This window comes from Galeopterus variegatus, unplaced genomic scaffold (genome assembly GCF_000696425.1).
Source record: "Galeopterus variegatus unplaced genomic scaffold, G_variegatus-3.0.2 Scaffold2891, whole genome shotgun sequence".
Lineage (NCBI taxonomy): Eukaryota > Metazoa > Chordata > Mammalia > Dermoptera > Cynocephalidae > Galeopterus > Galeopterus variegatus.
Genome location: NW_007729002.1, coordinates 225,619 through 236,829, shown reverse-complemented (window position 1 = coordinate 236,829; position 11,211 = coordinate 225,619). Strand labels below are relative to the sequence as shown.

General features: G+C 49.3%; 1 pseudogene; it reads right to left on the bottom strand.

Annotated features, from left to right (window-relative positions):
• The window catches only part of LOC103599240, a 37,632-nt pseudogene extending 26,853 nt beyond the window's left edge, over positions 1 to 10,779 (bottom strand).
• Positions 10,780 to 11,211: the final 432 nt, after the last annotated feature.

Below are 11,211 nucleotides of genomic sequence, written 5' to 3'. Positions count from 1 at the left end.
TCTAAAAACAAATCTCTTTAAAAACAAAACAAAACAAAAACCTCTGATTTGTAGTGTTTGCCAATTTCCACGGTGTAAATATTCACACTGTGGCCGATTTTAAGCTATCAGTATGATGTCAACTGGCTCACAAAATTCCTGAAATTCCTAAAAATTTAACAATCAACTCTCATGAGCCTGTACAGGCTGGCTTTGACACACTACTCATTCTATTCATTAGGTTCACACCATTATTTATGAGTTGGCACCATAGAAATGAAAATGGAAACTTCTGGAGTCCAAAAGTCAGAGATCCAGTGGCCGACTGAGATTGGCCTGCCCCAGGCCCAAGGTGAGAAACAGCGGAACCAGGATGAAAAGCAGCTTATAAAAGGAGAACAGCCACCCCAAAGAAGAAACCAAACCTGAGGCCACACACACCTGGAAGATCTCAAAGCCGGCGATGTCCAGCACCCCAATGAAGAACTGCCTCTCTAGCTTGGTGCCCAAGGTCTTGTTGATCCTGACCACCAGTCACTTGAACATCTTATCATAGACAGCCTTGCCCAGAGCCCTGATGGAGTTGTTGCACTGTTCCATGTTCTGGCCCTTTTGCACAAACTCATTGCCTACTTTGACCCAAGGCACTTTGACCCAAGGCCTGGTGATACCCTTCTGGAGTTAGCCAGAATTGAGACCCATGAGATGGGCGACTCTGTCAGCCACGGAGTCGGGATGGAAAAACAGGGGAGTGAAGGGAAGATGGTGCCATGTCCAGCAGAAACCCAGCACCATCTATTGTGGCTTGGGGATGGGGGGAAGGGGTGGTGGAGGAGACCCCATTTTGCCAATGAGAAAACAAAGATCTGAGGTTCTCAAGGTCAAGTGGCAAAGCAGGGTATAGAAACCAAAATCACATCTCTGACTCTCTATTGTGCCTCTCCAAGAAGATTGATGTCTGAACATCCAAGGAACGTGCTTGGTTTACAGCCACCACAGAGCCTGAGAATACCTGGCCTGTCTCTGAAATGAACACAAAGCCCCAGAGAGTAGGGAGCTTCCACCGTTGGCTCCCTTGTCCCTGACCAGCCCCAACCCAAAACATACCCTCAGTGGCGTCCACTTCAGCTTGCTCCTCCCTGGGCTTCTATTTAAACTTCATGTTTCCAAAGTGCGTGATGCCCACAGTCAACTTATAAGTGCCAATCTTCTCTTTGGCGGTGAAGTCCAGCACATCAAAGCCTTCCTGCAAAACAACAGGGAGGAGAAAGCCAAACGACTCCTGGCTTCTCATCCCATGTGGTGGAAGCCAAGGACTGCCACTGTGGCAGGGTGTAGGCTCTGGAATCAGACACACCCCGATCAGGGAGAGGTCTGTTTTCCTCCAAGGAGCTCAGATCAGGTGCTCTGCAATATAGTCATTTTATTTATTTAACCCCTCTGACTTCTGTTTAGCCATTTGCTAAATGAGATAGTATGTGGTTGTAAGGATAGATCAGAATGATGTGTAAAATGTTTAGTCCAGTGCTTGACACATAGTAAGTGGCCAAATAAGGGGAGGTATTATTATTATTACCATTGTTATTGTTAAGGCATCATACTAGGTCCTGGGAGAGGAGAAGGCAAAAATGAACCAGGAACTGATTCTACTGTCAAAGAGGAGAGAGGGCCTAGTGCACAAATAAGTCTAACAGAAGTCACAAGTGCTCATAAGGGAAGGAGATAGAATACAGTGGGGACTGGGAGGAAAGAGAGAGCCACTTCTAACAGGGCTGGAGAAGAGGAAAAGTTGCATGGGGTAGATGGCCCCTTAAGTCCCTATGCATTCTAGTCCAACTCTGCAAAGAGCAACTCTGCTTGCTACAACGACCTTGGCATAAATGCAAACTGCAGCCCTGGAAATCTCCAGGGAAGAATCTGGGCTGCTGTTGACAGCTCTGAGTGGGCCCTCATCTCCACCCCCATCCTGGCAGTAGTGCATTCAGGGCCCCAGAGTTGCCATCCTTCGCCAGCCACACCACCCACTCACGTCTGTGATATGCCTCTCCTCCCCATCGTCCATGTTATCCACCACGGTGACTCCTTGGCTCACCCAGTGGTATTCCTTAGGGTTGGGGACCAGCAGCAAACTCTCTGCCAAGAGCAGCAAAGCAGATTAGCAGCTTGGTGATATGTGGTTTTCTTCTCTTTCATATCTAACCAATATCTCTAAATGCCTCTTACATGCCAGCATGGTGGTATGTATCGTGGTGGTTATAGTAGTGAATAAGACATGTCCCCTGCCCTCTGGGATCACCCAGAGTCACAGAGGGAGTGGAACACAGTCACACAAAGAGCTTTAGAGTGGCAAGAGGGTCACAAGAATTCGTCTGTGTCCTCTGTCACTTGGCTCAGTACCGGGCACCTAGTAGGTGCCCAGAAAATTTGGGGGGAATAAATTCTTATCTTTCTTCCTCCTCTCCTATAAACAGTGGGTTGTACTCGAATGCAGAAGATAACATGATGCCTGCAGTGGGCAATTCAATCACTTGCATGTAATACACAGGGAGTGTTGTTGCTTTTACAAAGAAATATGACCGCTTCTGTTTTTCTTCAGATGTGTGCCCCTCTTGGTCTATCTGCTTTTTTACTTTTTGAAGAGACATAGATACAAAAAATGTTTTCCTTTCTTTTTATCTCTTCCATGGTTTTTCTACGTAGAGAAAAACCACAGAAGGAAGATAAATCGTGGCTGCCACTCTGCTCCAGTGTAAGGAGGCAATAGGGCTTGGTGGGGAGTGTGGTGCATAAGAGAGCTTGAGCTCCAGCCGGAGGGGCCACCACCACTCAGCCGCCCTGATTAGGGCCATGTGGGAGGGCAGGCTCAGAGGTACTGGATATTCTGGTACTCGACGAGAAACCAGGAAATTGGATTTTTATGTGAAGTCTCCCAATTTCAAAATGCCCTCCATTAGTTAAAAAGTATACTGTGTTCAACACAAATAAAGCCCACCTGTGTGTGGGGGATGGTGCCAATGCCCTCATCTCTGGCTGGGTTAGGAAGTGTGTGTGTGGAAGACTGAGTCTTTATCCCTCCTCCCACCCTAGTCCTGCACAGTTCTGTCACGGACATTTGAGCATGTTGGTCTAGTGTGGGCTGTGTTCACTGGGATGGGAGCCTGTTGTTAATGCACATGCAAATACTGGCAGGGCTAACTGTGGTCCTGGGAAGACCCCTGTGCTGCTATGTGAGCGACAGGCTCAGAGGCAGCAGGTCAAAGACGTGGGGGGTCTAAAGCCTCATATCCCAGACCCACGTCTCAGCCATCCCAATGCTCCATCTGTGAAATGGGCCAACAATGGTGGTAAGCCTCCTTTGGCTGTTGTGAGGATATGTGCAAGTAGAACTTTGAGAAAGTTCCCTGTAACCCATTTACAAAACTCTAAACCAAGGGATTATCAGGGTGACTCGAGACCTTTCACACATGGAAATACTTTTGTTAATGAAAAGGGAGGATAAGTGAGTTCAGGGGCATGGAGAAGGACGTAAAGATCTTTACCAACAAGTTCAGGCTTCTTGTTAGAGAGAATCTGTAGAAAATGTGGTAGATTCTCTCAGCCGTTTGCTGTGAGATGACAGGAGATTTCTCTAAGAGACCTGAAAAAGCAGCAGAGATGCCGATAAGTACACACCCATTCCACCCGGAGTTCAGGGTTCTGTGCAAAACAGTACTTCCCTTTCTATAAAGCCCAGAGCAATCACCATGGTAGGCCCCACTCTTCCCTGTCCACCAGACACATAGCCTCAGGGGGGCCCCGAGATGCCGATAAGTACACACCCATTCCACCCGGAGTTCAGGGTTCTGTGCAAAACAGTACTCCCCTTTCTATAAAGCCCAGAGCAATCACCATGGTAGGCCCCACTCTTCCCTGTCCACCAGACACATAGCCTCAGGGGGGCCCCACTGCCAACCAATGCGGGGAGCCTGGGAGCAGGGCTGGCATCCTGGGCACATGACAAGCCACACTCAGAAGGGAGTCACACTTGGTATAAGGCTAGTCTGTTGCTGTTTCAAAATTCTCAATATTTTTTAAACAAGGCCCCTCATTTTCATTTTGCACCGGGCCTCACAAGTTATGTAGCTGGTTCTGCCTGGATGAACCCTCCGAAAGAGGCCTGACTTAATAGCTTTCGATGTCAGCTCCAGCCAGTCCGCCAGTAGTTCCAAAGTGGATTTGGATGAACTTGCCCCGAGCAAGGAGGAGAGCGGAAGGGTCTTGAGGGAGGATGCCCATAGCTTCAGAGCAACATGTGGCCTGGGTTTGGCTGAGGGTCATTCATCAGCAGCCCCCATGAATTCTAAGGGGATTGTTGGGGGATGTAACCAGGCCAGATGTGGCTGTACACAGAGCTGTGGTTTTCCCACGAAGATGGGCAGAGAAGGAGGACAAGTCTCATAGGTAAAGCTAGGGTCTGTGGTTTGGAGCATTTGTGGGGGAGAGGTGAGTTCAGAAGCAGGGGATGGGCTCTTTGGAATTCTGCTTAGAGGCCAGGCATCGTGGGAATTTGGCCAGCCAGCCCTGTGGTGGGAAGTACCCCACCAATTCTTCTTATCAAGAGACAGCTCACCTGCCCCCACCTCCATCTGCCCCCCAGCCCTGTTTTTCTAGGCTCCCTGCCAGCTCACGGGGCTCAGCCAGTGAGAGGCTCCAGAGGAGACTGGAGATTCAAGGCAGGGGAAGACCATGGCATTTCTCTGTGACTTGAGCCCTAGGGACAGCACCTCTCCTGTGTTCCTCCAGCCTGGAAGGATGCAGCTTCCTGCTACTGTGAATCTCTGACTCTCCCACATGATTTCTCAGTCTCTCCATCACCCTGTAACCAAGTCTCTGCATCAAAGCCCCTTGATTTAAATACCAAAGTGGGTTCTATTTGCCGATTAGACCCTGATGGATACTCCTTTAAAATCTCTGGGAAGGAGATGCCTTGACCTGTCTCATCCTGTCACCTTAATTTAAATCAGCCTCGAATTCCTTATTTGGGATGGGGTCATGACATCTGTCCTACCACCCTGGGGGCCGCTATTCCCGCTGCTCACACTTACCAAGAGGGAGGAGTTGTTGTTCCTGATGGTCTTGGCATTCCTGAAGGCCTCCAGCACAGGGTAGGCGTGGATGATTTGATCCTCCAGGGACCCCTGACCCAGAAGAAATGCAAGAGAAGTGGGGGACCCAGGGCTGAGGGACTGGGCTTGCAAATGATAATGTCTTATGTGTCAGAAACCACCAGGAGGGGAATAGCCTTGGAGAAGCTGGGAAATCAAGGCCAGAGGGGCCACCTGTAGTGACCTGGCCGAAGGGCCACTGCCGGACAACATCGGTCCCTCTGAGGCTCCGTGACATCAGGAGGGGTGCCTGGGGACACCAGCAGCAACTCAGTCTTGATTCGTAGCTGTTGTTTCCTCACTCTGCTGTTGGTGGAGAGACCCCTGAGCTAGCCTAAAACTTCTCCCTGTGCATCCTTGGTCTTCCTCCAAAGCTCTTTCTATGTCAGATTTTACAGCTGCTGTTGGCCCAGGTATGGGTCCTAGGGCACTGGGGCACCCAAGGCCTGTGGAAGGGGCTCACTTTCCTGTTTCACCTCTGCCAAGCACAGGAGGCTCTGCCACCTGTCCTTCTGGGGGCAGATATGTGGCCTGGGATAGCAGAACCAGCCCTGTGGGAGGTGACCCTGGTCTATGGCTATCTTTTCCCTATGTGACCCTACCCAAGTTGCTTCTCTCTAAGCCTCAGTCTTATCATCTGTAAAATGGCCCTAACCCAGAGTGGCTATGAGGATCAAATGTGCTCTGTGGTGTGTGCCACAGAAGCCTGATGATGGGAAACAGACCCTGAGTCCATCCATTGGCCCTACCTTCTTATCAGGGGACTGTTTGCCAGTTCCTCTGGTACTGGCAAAGTACTGGATGACCTTTTTTGTGTTCTCAGTCTTGCCAGCCCCAGATTCTCCACTGCAGGTGGAAAGTGGGAGTGGACAAGAGAAACAGGAAGAAGAGAGGGCGATTAGCCATAGAGAAGGGAAGGAATAGAAAGGTATTCATTTCTGTTCACATTTCACCCCTAGCCTGGACAGACTGGCAGGTGGGAGGCCTTGGGGTCATGGTGGACACCCCCATCGGTTTAGCAGGTGCAGCCTTACTCACCCTGCTAAGCCTACTTGCTGCCTCCAGAGATCTGTACAAAGTCCCCCAATTAATTCTAAGAAGGTTTAATTATATGTGTAAGACACAGACCTAATTACATGTATACAGACTGAGAGGCAGAAGAGACACTTATGTGATTAGCATAGACCGATTTTCACACTCTGTAGGAAAGAAAAGAGCAATGGGAAGATGTAATTAGGAAACGTTTAGAAATTAGGCATTTGACAATCCCCTAGCCAAACAATCAGCCCTTCCCTGAATCCCACCTACTTAGAGAGTGACCTTGGGCACACTCGGAGTCCCAAAACCCTGGATCCTGTGGGATCCAAGGCCATGTGCCCACCACTGCAGGGAACGTCCTTGTAGAAAAGGCCAAGAATTGAGCAGCCATTCCGATTCTACTGGCCCCTTCTCTTTGGCCATAAAGCTACCTGGTCATAAGCAACATAAAGAGAAATGATAATAAAAAGCATGTAACAGAGGCAGTACACAGTGCAGCGAAGATCATACAGGTAATGGTCAAGAGCGTTGACCTGAGTTCTGGGCAGGTTACTTAATTTGGCATCCCCTGGGTTTGCAAAGCTTAAATGAGGTAGGGCGTGAGGAAGGGCTGGTGCTTGGCAGGTGCCCAGCACACTTTCTGAGCACTGGCACCTGCTGCTAACATCACATGCAGTGGCTGCTGCTGCTCAGCATTTAGCAGAGAACTTCAACAGGTGATACAGGGTCAGGGTTGGGATCAGGTAGCACGTGGATGCATTCAGAGTCACAATGGCAGAGGAAGGCTTGTCTCTGCCACTCCACCCTGGCAGACCTCCACCCCCACGCACCCATGAGCATGTCATGGAAGACATTGTCAGAGATGGAGAAGAGGTGGGGTGGCATCTTGGTGCGCTTCTTGCCCTTGTACATGTTGGCCACGTGGGCCCCATAGATGGGCAGCCACCTGTAAGAGTTGACCGTCACACAGAACAAGCCCAAGTAGGTCTGGTGGGAGGGAATGAAGACACTTAGCTGGCCCCGCCTCCTGGTACCCTCTTTCCTCAGCTGAGTTCCTGACGGACCCTAGCCTATCACAGAGCAGGCTGAGAAAAAAAAAGGCTTCTGGGGCAAAATCTATGTCCATCTGAGTCTCTATTTATTAAGCCAAATGAGCATTCTCTTTAATGTATATTCGTTTTATTTTCTTTTGGTTTAATTATTTGAACAGGTAACATCATCACTGTATGGACATAAACACAGCAAGAAGTCCCCCCACCCGCTCAGTGCCCAAAGAGATTTTAGTGTCTTATACCTCTTCCATGGTTTTTGATGCATGTGCAGAAAAACCCAGAGACACATTCTTAGCTCTCTCTCCCATTTTTTTTTTCTTTTTGTCTTTTTTCGTGACCGGCAACGGATCGCAACCCTCAGTGTCGCGCCCATAGCGGACCGGGACTGGCAACGGGATCGCAACCCTCGGCGTTGCGCCTGCACCTCGCTCAGCCAGTGAGCGGCTGGTCTGTATGTGGGATCCAAACCCTCAGCGGGAGCGCCACCGTGCTCCCAAGTGGCGCACCGTAGCAGTGCGCCACCGGTCCAGCCCCATCTCTCCCATTTTTTAAAATAAAAAATAGTATTCTATAATATTGTTTTATATCTTGCTTTTTCCACTTAATATATCTAAGAGTTCACAGAGAGATTTGTGAGGTGTTTTCATAGCTTCGGAGTCTCACTGCATGGACACCACCTACTGGTGGGCAGCTGGGTTTAACCTACTCTTAAAAAAAGACCCCACCTTCTCTTTTCACACCAACATTGCAATTTTGTAAGCAATAATCCCATTTTTAAAAGAAAAAGGACAGAAAATCCAATGAGATAGTAAAAGAAATTGTCTGAGGGTAGAGAGAATAAGAGAGGACAGAAAGTGGCCAGATCAGTGGGTCCCAGTCAATAGGTCCCAAACTTTCCCTTCTCCTTGCTGGATGGTCACCTTGACCTCTGATGCCACCACGATTGCCTCTTTTCAGTTCACCTTTAAAACCTTCCACTTTGGTCCAAGTGGAAATAAACACCCCCAGCCTCTCCATGGTACGACAGAGATCTATTGCATTTCAGAAGGAAATTTATGAAATACAAAGTGATCTGAAGAAAAAGAAGCAAAGAGAAGATCATGAAATCCCAACTGAAGAGTCGAGAGGATGACACACAGTGTTTCAGGCTGGGACTCCAGCCTCTGAGTCACTCTTTCCCTCCAGCCCTGTCTTGGCCAGGGGGGTGGGGGCTGGCAGCAGCCTGGAAGCCTGTTGTGTTCCTGTTTTGGTCAGAAGGGAAAGGAGAGGTGTCTTCTTGCCCCTTGAAGGAAGAGGGAAGTAGTTGGGACTGTGGGAGCAGCCCCTGCCTGCCAGAATTGTTCAACTAGCGATTCAATTGAGGTACTTCGATTTAAGACATGACTCCCTCCTCTAGTCCCTCAGGCCACACTCCACAGAGCCTGAAGTCCCTTAGCTCAAAGACATGGTGTGGCCATCCAAAAGAAGGGAGGCCTTGGCAGCAGAGTGGCCCCGAGGAAGCACCAGCCCTGAACTTGTCCATGGGGCCCAGCAACATTCTCATCTCAGGCTCCAGGCTCAGCCAGGGGTGAATGTGGCTCTTCAGACCTGAGGTCGAAGGATGTCCCCGCTAGCCTCCAGGTCCAGCAGCAAATAAATGCAAAAGCTTTCCAGAGATCTTCCAGCACTGCTGCTGGGGGCCTGAGCCCAGAGCCAAAGTATTACTAAAGTAGGATGAGGGGAGGAGGACATAGCAGCCGTCTTGGCTGTAACCATAAACACAGTGAGAGACGTCCCCAGCAGCCCCTGACCGTGAAATCAGGCCCCACCTCACCTACTCCTACCAGATAACCATCTTTCTTTTTTAGTAAAGGAATCTACAGAAGTAAACACCAAAACTTCCTTACACAATCCATTTTGGAATTCAGCCACTAGCACCCTCAGGAAATCATCCTTCTGTCTTAGGATTTCCAAGACACTCAGGGGACTGGTTGTAACCTGCCCTGTTCATCCTCAAGGATGGAGCCTGTCATCCTTCCTAGGTCCTTCAGGCTGCATTTAAATCACATTTCCTCAATGTTTGTTGAATGGATGGATGGATGGATAGGTGGATGAATGGATGGATGGATGGATGGATGGATGGATGGATGGATGGATGGATGGATGGACAGAGAGGGACTTCTAATAAGGCCACATGAAGTCACTAGGGGGAAAATGATGTTTTCATTGGAGAGTTTGAGGGAGGGGAAGTGGGGTGTGAGGAGGAAGATTTCTGGGTGACAGCCTCAGCTACCCATGAAGATGGTACCATGACTGAGATGCCAAAAGCTTGGAGTGGAAATTCTAACATGTCAAAACACGGTCCTTGTGCCCTCATCTGATTCATAATGTGTATAGGAAGCTGGGGAGAGTAGAGTAGCTGCTCCACCATCAAAAGAAGGGCAGATCTGCAGCCACCCCTTCCTTCCCACCCCCTGGCACTCACATAGATCTTTGTGTAGGTGTAGCGTTGGTGCAGATTGTCCAGGATGCCGGTCTCATTCAAGAAGGTTGTGTCCGCCATGTCACTGGCCTGGTAGAATTTGGGTGGATTCATTTGCTGGATATCACCCTTCTTCACAGTGTCTACCTGGGGGGTCAAGACAGTAGCACATGCATAAGGAAATAGTGTTGTCACACCCACAGCAGCATCTGGCACAGGGTGCCACACCCCCTCTGGTTTCCTGGAAGGAGCTGGAATGGGGCATCCAGTGGGCCCAACTCCTGGTGCAGCCATATCCCATGTGTGTCTTGGGATAGGGAGGGACTTCTGAGTCCATATCAGCCTTAACTTCCTCCCCTCTGAAGTAGGGATGACAACAGCCTCTTTGGCTAGTTGCTGGGAGAATTATATGGACCTAAATAGAATCCTGTAAAAACACCTTGTAAACTGTGATGTTCCCTCCCTACATTACAGACAGCCCTGGCCTGTGCTTCTCTTCTAGCCAAGTCCATTCTGGTAGCTGATCAGAGTTTGCTCTTTGATCCCAGGGACACTTTGCACAGATGTGACTCTTGGCTCTCTGCCTTGCGAGTTAGTGGTCGTTTCAAAATAGCAATGAACTTTTCATTTTTTAAAAAAGACCTTCCTCTGTTCCCACCAAACCAGCTTGAAGGATAAAATTGAAAGCAAGCAAGGAAAGAAGACCAAAAAAGAAAACAGCAGTGAGAATTCAACAGTAGAGGTGTTAGGTCCTGCACAAGGCAGGCAGATGCCTTCCTCACCCTGCACCCCAATATCTTCATCTATACATGAGAACTCGTGCCAGCTCTTAACTTTTGGCATCTGGGACCAGAGCTTAAGACACATGACATCCTGGAGATCATTCCGCACTCACCTGGTTGGTGATTGTCTTCACAGTGACTTGGCTGCCCTGTTCAGACTGGATCTCCCCAGCGACGAAGCCCTCCTTCTCGTCTTTGACCTAGCAGGACCTCTTAATGTCATAGGGCTTGTTCATGGCCTCTATCCTCTCTCTCTTGGGAGGTGCCAGGAAAGGCATAGGGTCCACATCATCCCCACATTTCCCTTTGTACCCACCAGGCATTGTTGCTTGGCTGAGGAAGGAGCAGGATAGAACCAAGGGCAGGAACCAGGACTTCCGCAGGAGCTGTGGGGGGAAAACAGGGACAGGCTGCAGAGGCTGATGAAAAGGCTGGAGCAAATGCCCCGAGAGAGACAGGGACTTGCTTCTCTCATGTCACTTGAGATATTTTGGTGCCATTAGGTCTTCATAACCAAGAATAAGAAATAAACTAAAAACTCTTCACAGTTGTGCACCCCCTGCAGCACAAAATGTCTCTGTATCTGTCATGTATATGCTCCTCACACCAAGGCTGTGAGGTAGGGATCAGGAAGCCCATTTTATGGAGGAGACTAGGGCCACCAGGAGAGGTTAAAGGAAGGGTTTATTAACCAGGGTCCATGAAATGGGATGGCAAAACAATTACCACTAAGTTTTCAGTTTCCTTCAGGTATG